Source organism: Carassius gibelio, chromosome A12, assembly GCF_023724105.1.
Source record: "Carassius gibelio isolate Cgi1373 ecotype wild population from Czech Republic chromosome A12, carGib1.2-hapl.c, whole genome shotgun sequence".
NCBI lineage: Eukaryota > Metazoa > Chordata > Actinopteri > Cypriniformes > Cyprinidae > Carassius > Carassius gibelio.
The window spans coordinates 13,274,492-13,291,129 of record NC_068382.1 but is presented as its reverse complement, the minus strand read 5'-3'; the positions used below and the strand labels follow the sequence as shown (position 1 = coordinate 13,291,129).

The window sequence follows — 16,638 nt, the reverse complement described above, 5'->3', positions numbered from 1 at the left end:
TGTTTCGTCTATGAATTTATTTTTGTACGCCAAACCCAGAAATTAGTTAACATTTTAGAACTTATGGCTCCATTGTTCTAAAGTCAATGGTTTTTGAAGGAGTTTTTGATTAAATGCTTAAAAATAAGGTCTGTGGTTAAAACAGGCTCCAGACTTTTTAAAGGTGACATATTATGCCCCTTTTTACATTATGTAATCTAAGTCTCTTTTGTCCCTTGAATGTGTTTACTAAAAAATTTCAGCTCAAAATACCCCACATATCATTTATTATAACATTTTGAAAATGCCTATTTTGAGTGGAAGCAAAAACACATGCCAGTCTCTTTATATGCAAATGAGCTGCTGCTCCCCGCCCCATTTTCTGGAGCTGCGTCTTTACAGCTCTGACCTGCTATAAACATCAGTTTTGGTTCTGATTATCATGTTTATCGCACTGAAATCACACATTTTAAACAATATTAAATTTAAATTTAATGTAGAATTTTCTGAGTGCACCCATCTGAAGCACATGCAGAAAGTGGCTGTCACAGCATGTGAGCACTAAACTAAACTAAACAATAGTTTACATTAAAAACGCGAGAGTTACAAAAACTGTTTGTTATGTCTTTGAAGGTTTTAGACCTTTGTGAAAGCAGCAATATACAGTAAATAAACCAAAAAGTCAGATTTTCATGATGTGTCACCTTTAAGATACACAAAATCCATCAAGTAATACTACCACGTGATTAAAAATAAAATAAAAACAGTTTTTGTTTTAAAAAAAAGGCAAACAGGTAGCTAAATGAGATTACAGAGAGTTGTCAGAAGGTGACACTGAAGTCATGGGATTGTGGTGTAGTTACTTACGTTCAGCTTTTTACTTCCGACAATTTTATCTGCTTCAAAAATAATAAAAGTTGTGTTCATTTGTGAAGAGTATCATGATGAACAGAAAGTGAAAGAATCATAATATTTGTTGAACCTATTAGGTTTCTTTCAGGGTGATGCTAACTTCCTGTTAGGACTACAAAATCCGTCATCCCGGCTGCACTTTATTGTCTATCATGCAAATTCATTCATGATAAAGATGAACTAAAGAAAGATCTATTCAAATTGCATGTAATGGACTTATAAGTGGTTAGAGGCTGTTTAAAACTGCTTTAAAGTAAAGAAAAATAAATACGACTTAGATCTTTAAGGAAATGAGGCACAGGGATTATGTACAACTTGTTACATTATATTCTATTTAGTGTGTTAGTAATCTGGTCTTCATTCTTTTTATCATATCAATACATCATTTAAAAAAAATCACAACCACTGAAGTAGATGTGTAAACAAACACATTGCGCAAACACATTATCTTGTTGCAAAGCTCTTATGGTTTGCCTGTTTCCATTAATTCCTAACAGTTATCCATTCTGAACATTAGATTCCCTCTCCTCCAGACCGTACACACCCCTCTTTCCTTCATCCCTCAACCCTACATTCCAGCATTTCACAGGCATAAACAGCTATCACGTTAATGGTTAAAAAAAATCATTAAAAAGAGAACATCTGGGTAACACAGGCAGCCAATCAGAAAGGCAGGGTGGGAGTGAAGCCCCAAATCATGACCTGTGATTGGTCAGGCCTGGGTCTCGCACCTTGTTAAGTCAGTTCCTCTCATGTGCATGGGCTTTATGGAGTATTTAGAGAGGGTAAGAACCAGCGGGACGCAGATGGAAGAAGGGAGAAATATGAGTGAGGGCTACAGACCCTCTCAAACACACACGCGCACACACAGACAGATGGTAACAGTTAGCTGTGCAGTGGTAGCAGCAGTCGGCTTCTCTGTTCTTCAGTTCTTTATGTTCTAAATCAGAAGCAGCCTGTTGCCTGACCCTTAATTTTGAGCTCGCTACAGTTTTAAGATGTCACTGGAAATTGAGGTGGAAAATCATTTCGAAAATGAACCGAGGGAATAGGCTGCGGTGGGGGAAGAATTGCATAATTAAAGGAGAAGAAGAGTCTGGCTTTTTTCAGTCAGTGTCGTTCATTCTCCCTCTTTTGCTCATGTCGCTCTCTATTCTTCTCCCTCCCCCTCTTCTATTTGACTTTTCCAAATGTATGAATGTGGCTATTGAATGAGAGGTTTCGAGAGATAAAGCTGTCGAAAGCTTTCAGCTGAAAAGAATCTTTAGAGCTGAACTGAATGAGTGTGTCTTACAGCTGGCATTTTCTCGGGCATAAAAGAAGATTCACTCAGGCATTAGTGTGGCTTCATTTGTCCCATTTAGTGCTGTTAACCTCAAGTGCATTTTGACACCTGTCAATATGCTTTAAAACCATTTTAAAAAGACAAAAGGTAATAGTTTACCAGTACATTCACACACTTAAAAAAATAATAATAATAATGTGACAAAGTTAGTTTAGGAAAATACCATTTCATGCCGCTCCAACTATTATTATTATTTTGATTAGATCCACTTAAAACAGTCACGTCAGACGATTTATTTTCCAAACACTACCTCGCCCTTAAAATTAAATGACTTCAGTAAAATTTTCTTGTGCTGTGCCTAATTTAAAGAAGCTATTTTTAAATTGAACTTTAGATAAATAATCAGTGAAGAAGGTTACTAATAAACGGTGTATATTGTGGCCTTGTTCCTTAAACAAACTAGTCAAAGAAGACTGGAAACATAATAATAGTATAATAAATGGACTACTTTTATGATTTTTTTTAATGCAATATAACAGTATACATTATAATCCTTTTAAAATGGAAAACAGCAGCTCATACAGTATTGTTCAAAATAATAGCAGTACAATGTGACTAACCAGAATAATCAAGGTTTTTAGTATATTTTTTATTGCTACATGGCAAACAAGTTACCAGTAGGTTCAGTAGATTGTCAGAAAACAAACAAGACCCAGCATTCATGATATGCACGCTCTTAAGGCTGTGCAATTGGGCAATTAGTTGAAAGGGGTGTGTTCAAAAAAATAGCAGTGTCTACCTTTGACTGTACAAACTCAAAACTATTTTGTACAAACATTTTTTTTTCTGAGATTTAGCAATCCTGTGAATCACTAAACTAATATTTAGTTGTACGACCACAGTTTTTTAAAACTGCTTGACATCTGTGTGGCATGGAGTCAACCAACTTGTGGCACCTCTCAGCTGTTATTCCACTCCATGATTCTTTAACAACATTCCACAATTCATTCACATTTCTTGGTTTTGCTTCAGAAACAGCATTTTTGATATCACCCCACAAGTTCTCAATTGGATTAAGGTCTGGAGATTGGGCTGGCCACTCCATAACATTAATTTTGTTGGTTTGGAACCAAGACTTTGCCCGTTTACTAGTGTGTTTTGGGTCATTGTCTTGTTGAAACAACCATTTCAAGGGCATGTCCTCTTCAGCATAGGGCAACATGACCTCTTCAAGTATTTTAACATATGCAAACTGATCCATGATCCCTGGTATGCGATAAATAGGCCCAACACCATAGTAGGAGAAACATGCCCATATCATGATGCTTGCACCTCCATGCTTCACTGTCTTCACTGTGTACTGTGGCTTGAATTCAGAGTTTGGGGGTCGTCTCACAAACTGCCTGTGGCCCTTGGACCCAAAAAAAACAATTTTACTCTCATCAGTCCACAAAATGTTCCTCCATTTCTCTTTAGGCCAGTTGATGTGTTCTTTGGCAAATTGTAACCTCTTCTGCACATGCCTTTTTTTTAACAGAGGGACTTTGCGGGGGATTCTTGAAAATAGATTAGCTTCACACAGACGTCTTCTAACTGTCACAGTACTTACAGGTAACTCCAGACTGTCTTTGATCATCCTGGAGGTGATCATTGGCTGAGCCTTTGCCATTCTGGTTATTCTTCTATCCATTTTGATGGTTGTCTTCCGTTTTCTTCCACGTCTCTCTGGTTTTGCTCTCCATTTTAAGGCATTGGAGATCATTTTAGCTGAACAGCCTATCATTTTTTGCACCTCTTTATAGGTTTTCCCCTCTCTAATCAACTTTTTAATCAAAGTACGCTGTTCTTCTGAACAATGTCTTGAACGACCCATTTTCCTCAGCTTTCAAATGCATGTTCAACAAGTGTTGGCTTCATCCTTAAATAGGGGCCACCTGATTCACACCTGTTTCTTCACAAAATTGATGACCTCAGTGATTGAATGCCACACTGCTATTTTTTTGAACACACCCCTTTCAACTAATTCAACTAATTGCCCAATTGCACAGCCTTAAGAGCGTGCATATCATGAATGCTGGGTCTCATTTGTTTTCTGAGAATCTACTGAACCTACTGGTAACTTGTTTGCCACGTAGCAATAAAAAAATATACGAAAAACCTTGATTATTCTGGTTAGTCACATTGTACTGCTATTATTTTGAACAATACTGTATGTTCTTTTTCCTATGCAGATGTGGACATTCTAAAACTTCATTCTAAAAATTCTTACATTCTAAAAATTCCGAACCTTAACTAAACATTAGGGACATTTCTAAAAGGAAAATGAAAATCAATGAAAAAGTCATTTTAAGGGTTTAAAGTCTAGTCTTGTTTAACATTATGTCTTCTTATAAACAAGTTGTAAACGTGATGGAAAGACCTAAATAGGACCAAAAATAACATTCTAGATTGGTTCACTAAAGGTCCTGCAAATGTTATGGGAATGTAGTGTAGAGATAGTAAGGGTCCCCTAAACATTCCCAAAAAAGTCCTGAATGCTCCCTGAAGGTCCACCAAATAACGTATTACAACGCTTAAAAAAGAACTTGTCATCTTGACTGTCTCGGAACGTTCTGGGAATGTTACCAGGCGACATCCTTAACACTTGTGGGGACGTACTAAGAACATTCTGGGAACACAGAATTTCTAAATAAAATGTTGTCCAATTCAGAGAATGTCCCGAATGTTCTGAGAAGGGCCGCCAAATAACGTAACCCTTTAAAGAACTTTATTAAGGGACGTCCTTGAGACCAGCGGGGATGTTCCGAGAACGTTCTGGAACTGTACAATTTCTTCCAGGGTTATAGTAACATCTTATTTTGGGTTTCAAGTAAGAAGGAAATTTCTGTATTAAGTAAAGCATCATGAATATGAGTAAATAATGACAACATTGTCATAATTGTGAACTTTTTCATTTTGATGCTTTAGCCATGTAAATATATGTGTGTAAATATTTGCATATGCGTTTCTGCATATGTTTGCATTATAGCTTTGTGTGTATGGTCAGGTCAAATATTATTTTATAATTAAGGAGCTGCTGGTGAAATGTTGAATCACAATCATAGATGAAAAAACATTTAAGACTGCTTCAACCATCATACACTGTCTCTCCTGCCATAACTATTTTTTTGAAAAATGAAAAACAAAGGTCTTCATTTGTGTAGGACATTCTGTACACTACAGTAATAGGTGTATAATACCTTTAACTGTATACACATGTGTGTACAGTATAATGTGTGTAAAACAGTGACTGAAGCCCACTCACATCCTCAATAACTGGATGGAAGTTTGGTGGGCTTGGTGTTCATAGCTGAATGGAACCTATGCTGCCAGGGGTAATTATTGGTAATTGGTCACACAGTGAAGTGATGACAGCTTTGGGGCTACATACACACACTCACGTACACACATACACACACTAGTTTAAAAATGTAAAGGGCAGACTTGAATACTGAATTCTTTTTACAACAGAGAGTCACTTAACGGGACACAATAAACCTATTCTCGAACATTTACCAGCAAACCTGTGCGTCATAAGATACTTTCCAAACTTACAAGGATAGTTCATCTAAAAATGAAGATCTGTCATCATTTACTCATAATCAAATTGTGGCAAATCTATATGACTCTGAAGAATAATTGTAACTGTATTAACATGGTATGGTCAATGAGTCGATGATGATTTTTGTAACTTTGAAAAAAAGTGCCAAAAACTGATTATGAAGCAAGTATCAGTGACTTCAGTGTCTCCTTACCTTACCTTGATTTGTGATGGTAAACTTATGATAATGATTTATAATTTGAGTTGTTGAGTCCAGAATGACAGAAACATTTGTTACTTTGAAATAATTCGCCTTTGCGTGGTTGTGTTACGTCCATAAACAGAAAGAAGAAAACCCGTCTGCTATATGAAGTGTGTGGGTGGAGCATTTGTAGCTTGTTCCTACAACATTTGCTTAGAAATTGAACTTGTCATCTCAATAGCCCAGCCTGTCCTCCAACAAAAAACGACCATATAGGTCGTTTGTGCAAGCATTTATTACGACCTATATTTACGTTTTAAAGTTAAGCGCCCTCTAGCGGGAGTAAAAATAATGACAGTATCGAGTTGCGTCTGTCGTCATGAATTGACGTGTAACGTCATTACCAATCAAAACGCACGTTTATTTAAATGCAATGTGTGGGCGTTTTACACCGATCTCACAGTATTTCCTACATATTTTACTACTGTAGGTGGCTTATTCGTTCAAATGACCACACCTAACCCCACCCCTAAACCTAACCCTCACAGAAATCATGCTAAATTATGATTTTTGAGCATATACATTTTCACGCACGTCTGTTCCCTGGGATCGAACCCATGATAGCATGATTATATATCAAGGTATAATGCAATAACTACTACTTAATGAGCTACGATGATGACAAGGGCGATGATGTCATAAAAAAAATGTCAAGTTATAGTGCTGCAGAGATATCAACCTTAATTAGCATTAGCATTACTCCCCCCGGCCCGACAGGTGTCGTAATACCAGTTTCGGCCATGGGAGGCGGTATGCGGGCAACATAACCACCAGCCAACCTGCAATACACGAATAACTCGCACGTCTTGTGGGCGTGTACTTGAACCTGGTGTCAATCATGTGGAAAGTACAGCCCACTACTTTTAGTTCAGGGAAGAGAGCGGAAGGATAGCTGAAGCCCTTGGCAAGAGACCAACACCCGCTACAGGGAAACAACCGCGATCGGAATCACAAATCAAATCCGATAAGAATACCAGAGTAAACATCGGCACTGCTTTTAATTGCTGGAGACAACTGATGGACATGAAAGAAATGAGGTTCGACTCCGAACTTGCAAGTTAGATGCTGTTAGTATTTCGCTAGAAGTTTGTTTTATATGTTTGTGTATTTGTTTTCGGGAAGTTATAGCATAGAAATGTATCGGAGGCTGTTCGATAAACGTGCTAATGTTAGCGATGGCTAACCGTAGCTGCGTTTGATAATTAGCTAGCTGTAACTTACCCGTTGTTTTATTTCATAACTAACCTGCTCTGTCTAGTCTGTTGGTCTCCTTGTCCTGTTTGCTTTGTGGTTTTTCTGTGCGAGAAAAAATTGATGTGTGGCGTGAAAGCATGTGAAAAGAGTCAATTGCGTGTGTCTAACGGTAAATGCTTGAGAGTTGGCACATTAGTTCCCAAGCAGAATAAAGGACAAGTTGATTATTGCTGTTTAGCGTTTGTATTAATCTATGATGTGTCCCTGTTTGCATACAAGGACATAAAAAATAAATTAAAAGTGATACGTGGATCAAGGTGTCTGAGATTGTTCATTTTAAGTAAAGGATCATAATATTTCGTCCACAACAATATTTAATGAGGTTAACTTATAACACCTTGTGGTTAGTCTGCACGAGATCAACAAGCTTGTTTGCTTTGTGGCCGCTTTAAATACAAAATAAGCATTCGATCTACGTTAGAGTGTCTGAGCGCTCACAAATCTTTCTGCAGCGTCGTGAGCAGAGCGGCAAGAGTGACTTTTGACGCTCTAGACGCCGGCGGTGTGAACGCACAGATAGGCTTCGGCTATGGCTGTAGTGTTGTTGTGAAAGTAGGGGCGGAGCATAGAGACTATGCCATTTCTCGTTTGTTACTCTAGAGTAGACCAATTCACTTTATTGAGGCATATTGCCCCCATCTGGTATGGAATGTGGAGTATGACTTGATTTTTTTTTGCCAAACATTACAGATGGCACCTTTAATGTTTCAGTTAACATTTCAATTCATTTCAGTTGCTTAATAGTTAGCTAGCAATCTTTAAAGCATTGTTCGCTTGATTCAGATATCAAGGTACTGACTAGGGTTGCCACCTTCTGTGTGGCAAAATAAGGGACATCCATTCATAATTGCCTTTTACTTGGTCAAAAAAAAAGTGGCAGATATGTTACGTGTTCATACCATACCATGTGTCTTTCCAAAATCCTAAGTTTCCAATATGTTCCTCTGATGGTTGAAAGAATGTAACTGACCATATATTCCCCAAAATACAGACATGTTTTGAATCCCTTTAGAAATGTGAATGAACTCAACCATCTTGATAAGCCAGGGAGCCTTTCAACACAAACTTTGAACACACGCACACTGTTGAGGTCAGGCATGGTTGGTTCAGCGTTATCTGTGTCTGCCTGAATGCAGTGTTCAAAGATGTCTTTGGGAGAAAGACTTTAATTAATTCTTTCTGGATCAGTTAATAAAACAGTGGGGCTGGTTTCCATTAAGCAAACTATTATTTTCAGATAAACAGACTATTAAGATTCTCAGATAAATCTACACAGTAAAAAGCAATCACAAAAGAATTCATGACATGTAGCATACAAAGATTAAATAATTAGTTAATTTGTTTATTTTATATAGCTATTACCAACCAAGCTCTGAGATCAATCAATCATAGGGCTCACCCTCACCTGACTACTAACCAGCCACACCTGCACCTCATCTGGATTACTCATCAGCACTGCCAAATAAGCACACACCTAGTCTCACCTCATCGTCCGGTCTTGTCTGTTTAAAGTGGACTGCTTACCACGTCCCCTGATATCTAGTGATTTTTTGATTTTTTTGTTTGGCATGTCTCTCCCGCTTTTGTGTTTCTTGTGTTGAATAGTGAGGATTACCTGGATACACGATCCATCTGCTCCTCCGTTCATGATCTCCTGCACCTACAATAAAGGAGAGTGCAGTTATTATTTTCATAACTCATTCCAACCAATCATTGAACTACTTACCTGCCAATACCTGCTTTGCTCAAACTGTGATTAAAAACACTGTTTACAGCTTCAGTCTGTGTCCACATTCCAAAACATTACCCCTACAACTATTACTCTTATTATCTATTTATTTTCACTGTAATTACTATTTTAGGTTTTACGTACAAAAAAAAAAAGAATAATAAAATAAAATAAAATAAACATTGTTGATCTTATGTTGATTTTAATGGTTCTTTTAAATAAATATGACATTGATCTTAACATTTACAAACCATGTCAACCCAATATATATGTGACAACTTGCCCTGAAGTGAACTATTATCTTTCAATCTACCTGCATTAAATAGATGACCACAGTTGTTTTGTCTTAATTTATGTACCTAATATATATCTATATATATCTATATATATATATATATATATATATATATATATATATATATATATATATATATATATATTAGCTGATTGGCATGTCACCATATTCCAATTTGTTGAGATAGTGGGTTTTTGTTAAATGTGAGCCAAAATCATCACAATTGAAAGAACCAAAGACTTAAACTACTTCAGTCTGTGTGCACTGAATTTATTTAATACACGAGCTTCACAATTTGATTTGAATTACTGAAAGAAATGAAATTTTCCATGACATTCTAATTTATTGAGATGCACCTATATATATATATATATATATATATATATATATTTATATATATATATATATATATATATATATATATATATATATATATATATATATATATATATATATATATATATATATAATTAAAGTGGTTTTGAAGCCAACATGCAAAAACCAGAAAACAAGCATTTGTGGCAACACAAAAAAAAACATCCAGCATTTTCCTCTACAGGTGCTTTCACAACTCTTGTTTAAAAAGCAAATACAACCACTGAGCAAATGTAGAAAAGGGGGAGAAAACATTAGAAAGATGGAGAGAGAAAGAAAGAAAGACAAAAAAGAAATAAGAGGCCAGTGCTTGTCTTTAGAATCTTTGCACTCAACAATCACCCAATTGTTCTGTAGAGCACAGTAACAAAACAGCCATAATTAGCAAGCCATAACAGTCAGAAATGCCACATGCTGTTAATGTAGATGAGAGGAGACAGGGAGTGAATGAAGAAGAGAGAGAGAGAGGAAAAGTTGAGCGAAGAAGAGGAAAAAGAGTAATGCATCTCCCTCTTTAGCTTCCCTTCTTTGTTTCTCTTTTATTATATCTCTGTATCTCTTACGTGCAAGTATGTGTGTTTACAAATGTTCATAAATGACAAAACACATACGCATGTACATTAGTACACACAGCTGCTCGGCTTTCTTGTGTGTGTCCTGGTTCACACGGCTGAATGAGCAGTGTGTTAACCATCTAATGGGGCCAAAGGACGTGTCCACTGTACTAAAATGAATACACACACATACACACACACTCCACACTAACACTACACCTGAATGAGCACTGAGCTAACCATCTAATGAGGCCAAAGGACGTGTCTACTGAACTGAACACACACACACACAAACACACACACACACACACACACACTGGCTCATTCTCTCTTGACATGTTTCTCCTCCCTCATACATAAAGCATCTGCTGATGCCTTTCAGACTATATGATGCACTCTATGAATAAAACACTCAATTAAATCTTAATCATATAAAGACTTGGATTAAAATTTTATATGGATTCATTTTATGTATGTTCTGTATGTTCTCTTTAATTATTTCTCAATAGTCCACTTCACTCTACTTGAGTTTTTAAAATTGAATAGAACAGAACAGAAACTTAATAAGATTTTTCAAGGCCCATTTTCCCTAAAAATTCTATTTTGGATTAACTTGATTAAAACCTTCTCAGTGGTATCAACAGAATAAAACACTTTCTTTTCTCAGAATAGAAATATAAAAAAAAAAAAAAAAAAAAAAAAAAAGAGTTTTGTGATTTTTGCCTGGAGAAGCCTTTTTCAAACTAAACAGTGTCAAATACAATTTTATATCCAGTCATTTTTCTCAATTAACCTGCCACTGCCAAAATTTGTTCACCATCACACACATTACAGTGCATTATGCTCTTTAAATGAGTCAGCATAAACAGGCAAGTATTACAATGCATTATAAATTTGTTTATACTTACACTTACATTATATGATGGGCTTTAAAGTGCATTCTAACACATTACAGATACCTTTATGGTGCATTACCTACTAACTTCATCGAACATTTCCATTTACTAAACAGATTTAATATGTCTTTTGTAAATGCCAGTATGGGATGTGTTGCTATGGTGTCTGTATAGATAAAGCCTAAATATAAAGACGAGGCACCTGAGAGATACTGCGTCTTCTGAATGAAAGGCCATGAGCGGGGGTGAGATGAACCACTCAGATCTCAGATTAGGTATTATGCACAGAGGCCACTGCTGAAAGGCTCTGATCAGACTTCAGACAGACACAGAGACCTGGGCAAGACTAACATGGGAATGGCACAGACGGACAGAGGAGGGAGAGAACGAGATAACAAAAGTGGAATGGAGGGATGGTTGTTGAGGGATGGACCAGCTTGAGTTGCACACAATATATATTTGAGTGGAGCTCTTTTCCTTTAACTTGAATGAAAGGACTGAACCTTAATCGCAATGAACCAAATCAGCCATGCTGATTAAACTACTGTGAGGAAATGAAACACTACCAAAATGTTGTTTGGCACATTAAATGCCCATACAATTAAAAGGATCTACTTTAATGTGGATTCTCTATTGAAATTTTCACTGTGATTCAAATTAATTTTTTGAGGTTTTGCATTGAGGTTTAATCCTGATGTAAACACACAAAGTGTGTGCTTATGTGTGTGTGTGTGTGTGTGTTTATAGCATGAGTAGTGCAGGAGATTGGTGCTGGCTATAAAGTATCTCATTAAAGCTGTCAGGGCTACAGTTCAAATTAACTACAGCTGTGCTGTGTCTGCCTGTTGAACTGCCTAACTGAACACTTCCCCATTAAACACACACACACACACACACACACAGAGAAAGAGAGAGAGAGAGAGAGAGAGGTGCTTGACAGTTCAGTTTTTTTTTCAGATATAGCAAGACTTTTTGCATATATTGGCATTCAGGCCAACAGTAGGATTACCAGTGTGTCTGCTTTAATAAATCAGTTCAGTAAACATGCTTAGTAACTTACATTTTAGACCCAATAATAACAGTTACAACACTAAAACTTGTTTTAGTAATCAGTATGTTTAAATTTTGCACAATGAAAGTACATAATTCATAGGTCATTATATTAGCTAACATGCTAAAAGATAATGTCAACAGCAAATGAGAGGAAGTTAAAAAAAAAGTGTTTCAAGTAGCAAAAAACAAACAAAGAAAAACAAATCATATGTACTATCTTAGATTATTCTGACAGATTAATTTATACACTACACAAATTATATTCCCTTACGAAAGGAAAATATATTTACCAATATAATATATATTGTGATATATTATAATATATTATTTTCCCTTTTTATTTTTGAATATATTATATATTTGAATGCATTGAATAATATATTGTAATGATACATATATTATATAATATATTGCCAAATATACAAATGATTGCCGCTTTCAATATATTGCAATATATTGGAAAAAAATAAATATTAAATCCCATATATAAGAATATATGCCTAATATATTACATGATATTTCCCAATATACTGCAATATATTTTTGTTTCATAAGGGTACATACTTTAAATATGTATTTTTTATTCATATTTTTCTCATACAGTCACCAATAGCGAAGTAGAACAAAATATGTAACACTTTAAAGATATACCACTTTAATTAAACAACAAATCTGTCAGTTGTTAAGTTAACTGTCACTAAACTCCCTAACTGAGTCTGACAGTGCAACTTTCCTTCTGTCACTCCATAGCAATTCTTTTTGTCCTCCCCACTCCCTTTATCCTTAGCTAACACCTTGTGGGCCACAGAGCATTAAGGAAAGAGCTGAGGAGCTGTTTAATGCCTCCCCTTTGACCTTAACCTGTAGAGCAAAATGTGAGAAATGCTTCAGTTACTTCTCATCTTTACAAAAACAACAACAAAAACAACAACAACGTTGCTCATATTAGCACTATAGCAATGAAGAGAAAAAGAGAGGAAGGGGGAACGAAGTGTTTTGTTCTTTATTATTCTGTAGCTGATTGCAAACTGGACTAAGGTGTCACATGACTTGAGTGATTCGCTCTCTCCTAACCACCATGGCCCCCCTTCCCATCACCCCACCGTTGCCCTCATCAGGTCATGTCGGCTCGAGTTTGTTGCTCCTGTAGTTTTTAATACTGTCTGATAGCTGGACAAAAGCAAAGTGGAGGAACAGAGGGGGAAAGAGTGGAACGATGGATTGGATTGTGGGTAATAATAATAAAGACTAAGAGGCATGTAGCAGGGAAAAAATGAATATAACGATTAGAATATAACCCAAGATTGTTGCATTCTTTTTTCAGTTTCTTTATATCTTTCTTCTATCCTCTTTCTTGTCTTAACTGAATGTATGTAGGTCATTGAGGTTTAATTTTTTTCTTGCTACCCATTCATATAGAAGACAAATGATGCTCTTCCAAAATCCAGAAACTAGTAAGATCAGATTTCTTGACTCTGGATTCTCTCCAGTTTCTGCTAATAGCAAAATAGCACTTAGCTTTGACCTGAGGCCCTCTATGAATGACAGAAGCAAATGAAAAAAAAAAAGGGGGGGGGGGGGGTTGAGAAAGCGACCACACCAGCCTACAGCGGGACCATTAAGTTTGATGAATCTGGCCACCAGTCATTTTGAAGCGTTCTGAAGGGGGTTCATGCTTTAAATATTAAGTGTGAGGTTGGCCAAAAGTAGCTTGGAGCCCAAGGAGCTTTGTGAATTGTGATGATGGAATCTCTCTCTCTCTTTCTCTCTCTCTCTTTCACACACATGATTGAAAGAGCTCCCCCTGCTGAGCTTACAAGAGCTCTGTCTAACTGTCTCTCTTTCTTTTGATTGATTTTAATAATTGCATTACTTTTTATATTTGGCAGAATAGCCGGTAAAAGACAACTTAGCCTTTATACCTTTTTTTAAGTCAAGGTTTTACGGCAGAAGTTCTCAACCAGGGGACCAAGGCCCACTAGGGAAATGGTTTTCAAAACCTTGGGTCACAACCACTTCAATAACAGGTTGCCCGGATGATTTAATGAAAATGTATATATGTGTGTAATAAAGTTCAAGACTCAGGGAAGAAGGAAGCGGGAACCAGCAAATATCTTTAATAACAACATAACAAATTGAAAGTAAGCGACAGCACGGCAGACTCTAGTGTGTATCTGTCTCTATGTTTGCATTCTGGAGAGCTTCAAAGGATTCTAATCACAACGTTTATTGAAATCGTAAAACTTTGTAGCCAATCACAGACCTATCGGCTGATTTCTTGAATGTAATGGCCAATCAGATGTGTTTTGGTTACCGCTCAAAACGACAGTGTGTCTCATTGGTCCTGAATTCTGCCAGCTAATCATCTCATCACGATGTAAATAAAAATAAATAAATAAATACAATACACTTTGTGCAGCGTAAAGAGATTCATTGATTATAATGGAATTTTCTGAGAGCGCAATAAACTGAAATGAGTGCCAGCTCAGTGATTATTAAGGAAGACCTCTTTGCGCTTATGGGTTGCATCAATTTAAAAAGAAACAAATAGAGTCATTCTTAAAAAAGTTTAAAATCCACTACACTAGTAGGCCAAAGCAAACTTCCAATGGGGGTTCAAGGTGACTTGGAAAGTTAGAAAATTAGACAAAATTGGAGCATAAAAATAAGCCAAAACTGCTACACAATCAAGATATTTTAATTCACCTTTTCAACAACTAAATGAGATTTAATAGAATTCCCAATATCTTGAAATCACTGAATATATGACATATAGCCTAATTTTAAAAGCATGGTTTATAGACATGGAGAAGTCACATAAATTAAAATCTTATACATCCATGGATATTTGTATAATTAATATTTTTCTATTTGCCAAGCAATAAAATATTTTGTGTAGATTTAAAAAAAAAAATGTATCCTTAATACTAGTAAATCGCAAACAACTGGAGAAGTCATTGGACCTTTTAATATTGTTGAGGACGATAAAAAGAAGATCCACTGCTCTATGGTATACACCTATACAGAAACTAACTTCCAAAAATAAACCCTCCTCGAGAAATATAATCCAGTATTCACTAGAGTCAAAACGTTTCAAATGCCTCCTGGAGCTCAGAAAAGGGCCAAAACTATTTTCTGTCCCACCTCCATCAGATTTAAGTCTGAGGGGAAACTGGATGCCTGGATTAACAAGGGATTTTGACACAAAAGCTTTGTCATAATGAACCCAGAACACCTCAGCCTCAGGCATCCATATACAGTCTAACAGTCAAGAAGTCAGGACCCCCAATCGCCACTAAAAAGCCACTTCAACCAATAAAAAAAAGAGTTATTGATTTAGTACAACTAAAATCAAATTTTAAAGTGCATGTGAACGCACCTAATGTCTGTCCCCCATTGCCACAGACAAGCAAGTAGTTCCACGAGTGCGAAGTTACCCTATAATGCCTATTTGACTCCTGTTCTGTTTCAGTTGTAAAACCATCAATGCATGAAAGAAAAATGCACTTGTTGAGTAATTTCATGGGACTTTAACCCTTTAAGTGTAACACACATCGGCATTATATAAGACGCCAAGTAGTCTCCCTGAATGAATGAGTAGGGGGTGTTCTGTTCTCTCAGCCCCTGCACAACATCTTCATGAGAACAGAGGTGGAAAAGCTAAACCGCAGTCCGCAGACATTTTCATGAAATGTGGTTTGCTACTGCTACCGCAGCAGGCCAGTAACCAAACTTAACCTGTGCAATTAGTGCATGTTACACCGTCTGAGGAGCTGCTTTGAAGCTCTCGGCACCAGACATAGATAATGATGGGCTATGCTTTGAACTGGTCAGATGAGGACTATCTAAATTAAAGCTGTCATGCCTTAACATTTTGTGCCCATGACATTAGGTGGTTGGCTACTTCTATAATTTGTGTTTTTGTCAGACAGTGAGAGCAAGGGCTCACCAGTGCAAAATTAATATAAGCTTCATCGAATAGACATTAAAAAAATGCTCCAGGAGTCAGTATATTGAAGAAAGTCACCTCAGGCAAAACCTTTTTCTTTTTTTTCTTTATCACTGGTCAATTGAAGTTTTTCATGTAATTGTTCTGTATGTTTTTGACATTCTAATGATTAATCAAAAGTATATCCCTCCGCTGACATATGCTGGACTTCCAATCATTTAATATTCAGTTTTGACTGCAATCCACACATCTCAAAATGTCCCTTCCCTCTCTTACTCTCTTACTACCTCCATTAAACTTAATCAACAGCATTTCTGACACAATGTTGATTACCACAAAAGCACTGTAATCCTTCTGTTAAATTGTTAACAAGTTTTTTATATATATTTTTTAATGTATGTGCATTTATAACAGTATTATATTACCTTTGTATCAAATTAAAAAATAGTTTACAGCAGTTTTAAGCTTTTAGTGTTTATGGCTTTGCTTTGTCAGGACAGCAAAGTATAATTACA

At 36.3% G+C, this 16,638-nt stretch overlaps 1 protein-coding gene across 17 annotated transcripts in view; it reads right to left on the bottom strand.

Annotated features, from left to right (window-relative positions):
* LOC128025199 (caskin-2-like) overlaps window positions 1–16,638 on the bottom strand; it is a 102,317-nt gene that overhangs the window by 51,339 nt on the left and 34,340 nt on the right. The window lies entirely within an intron of this gene.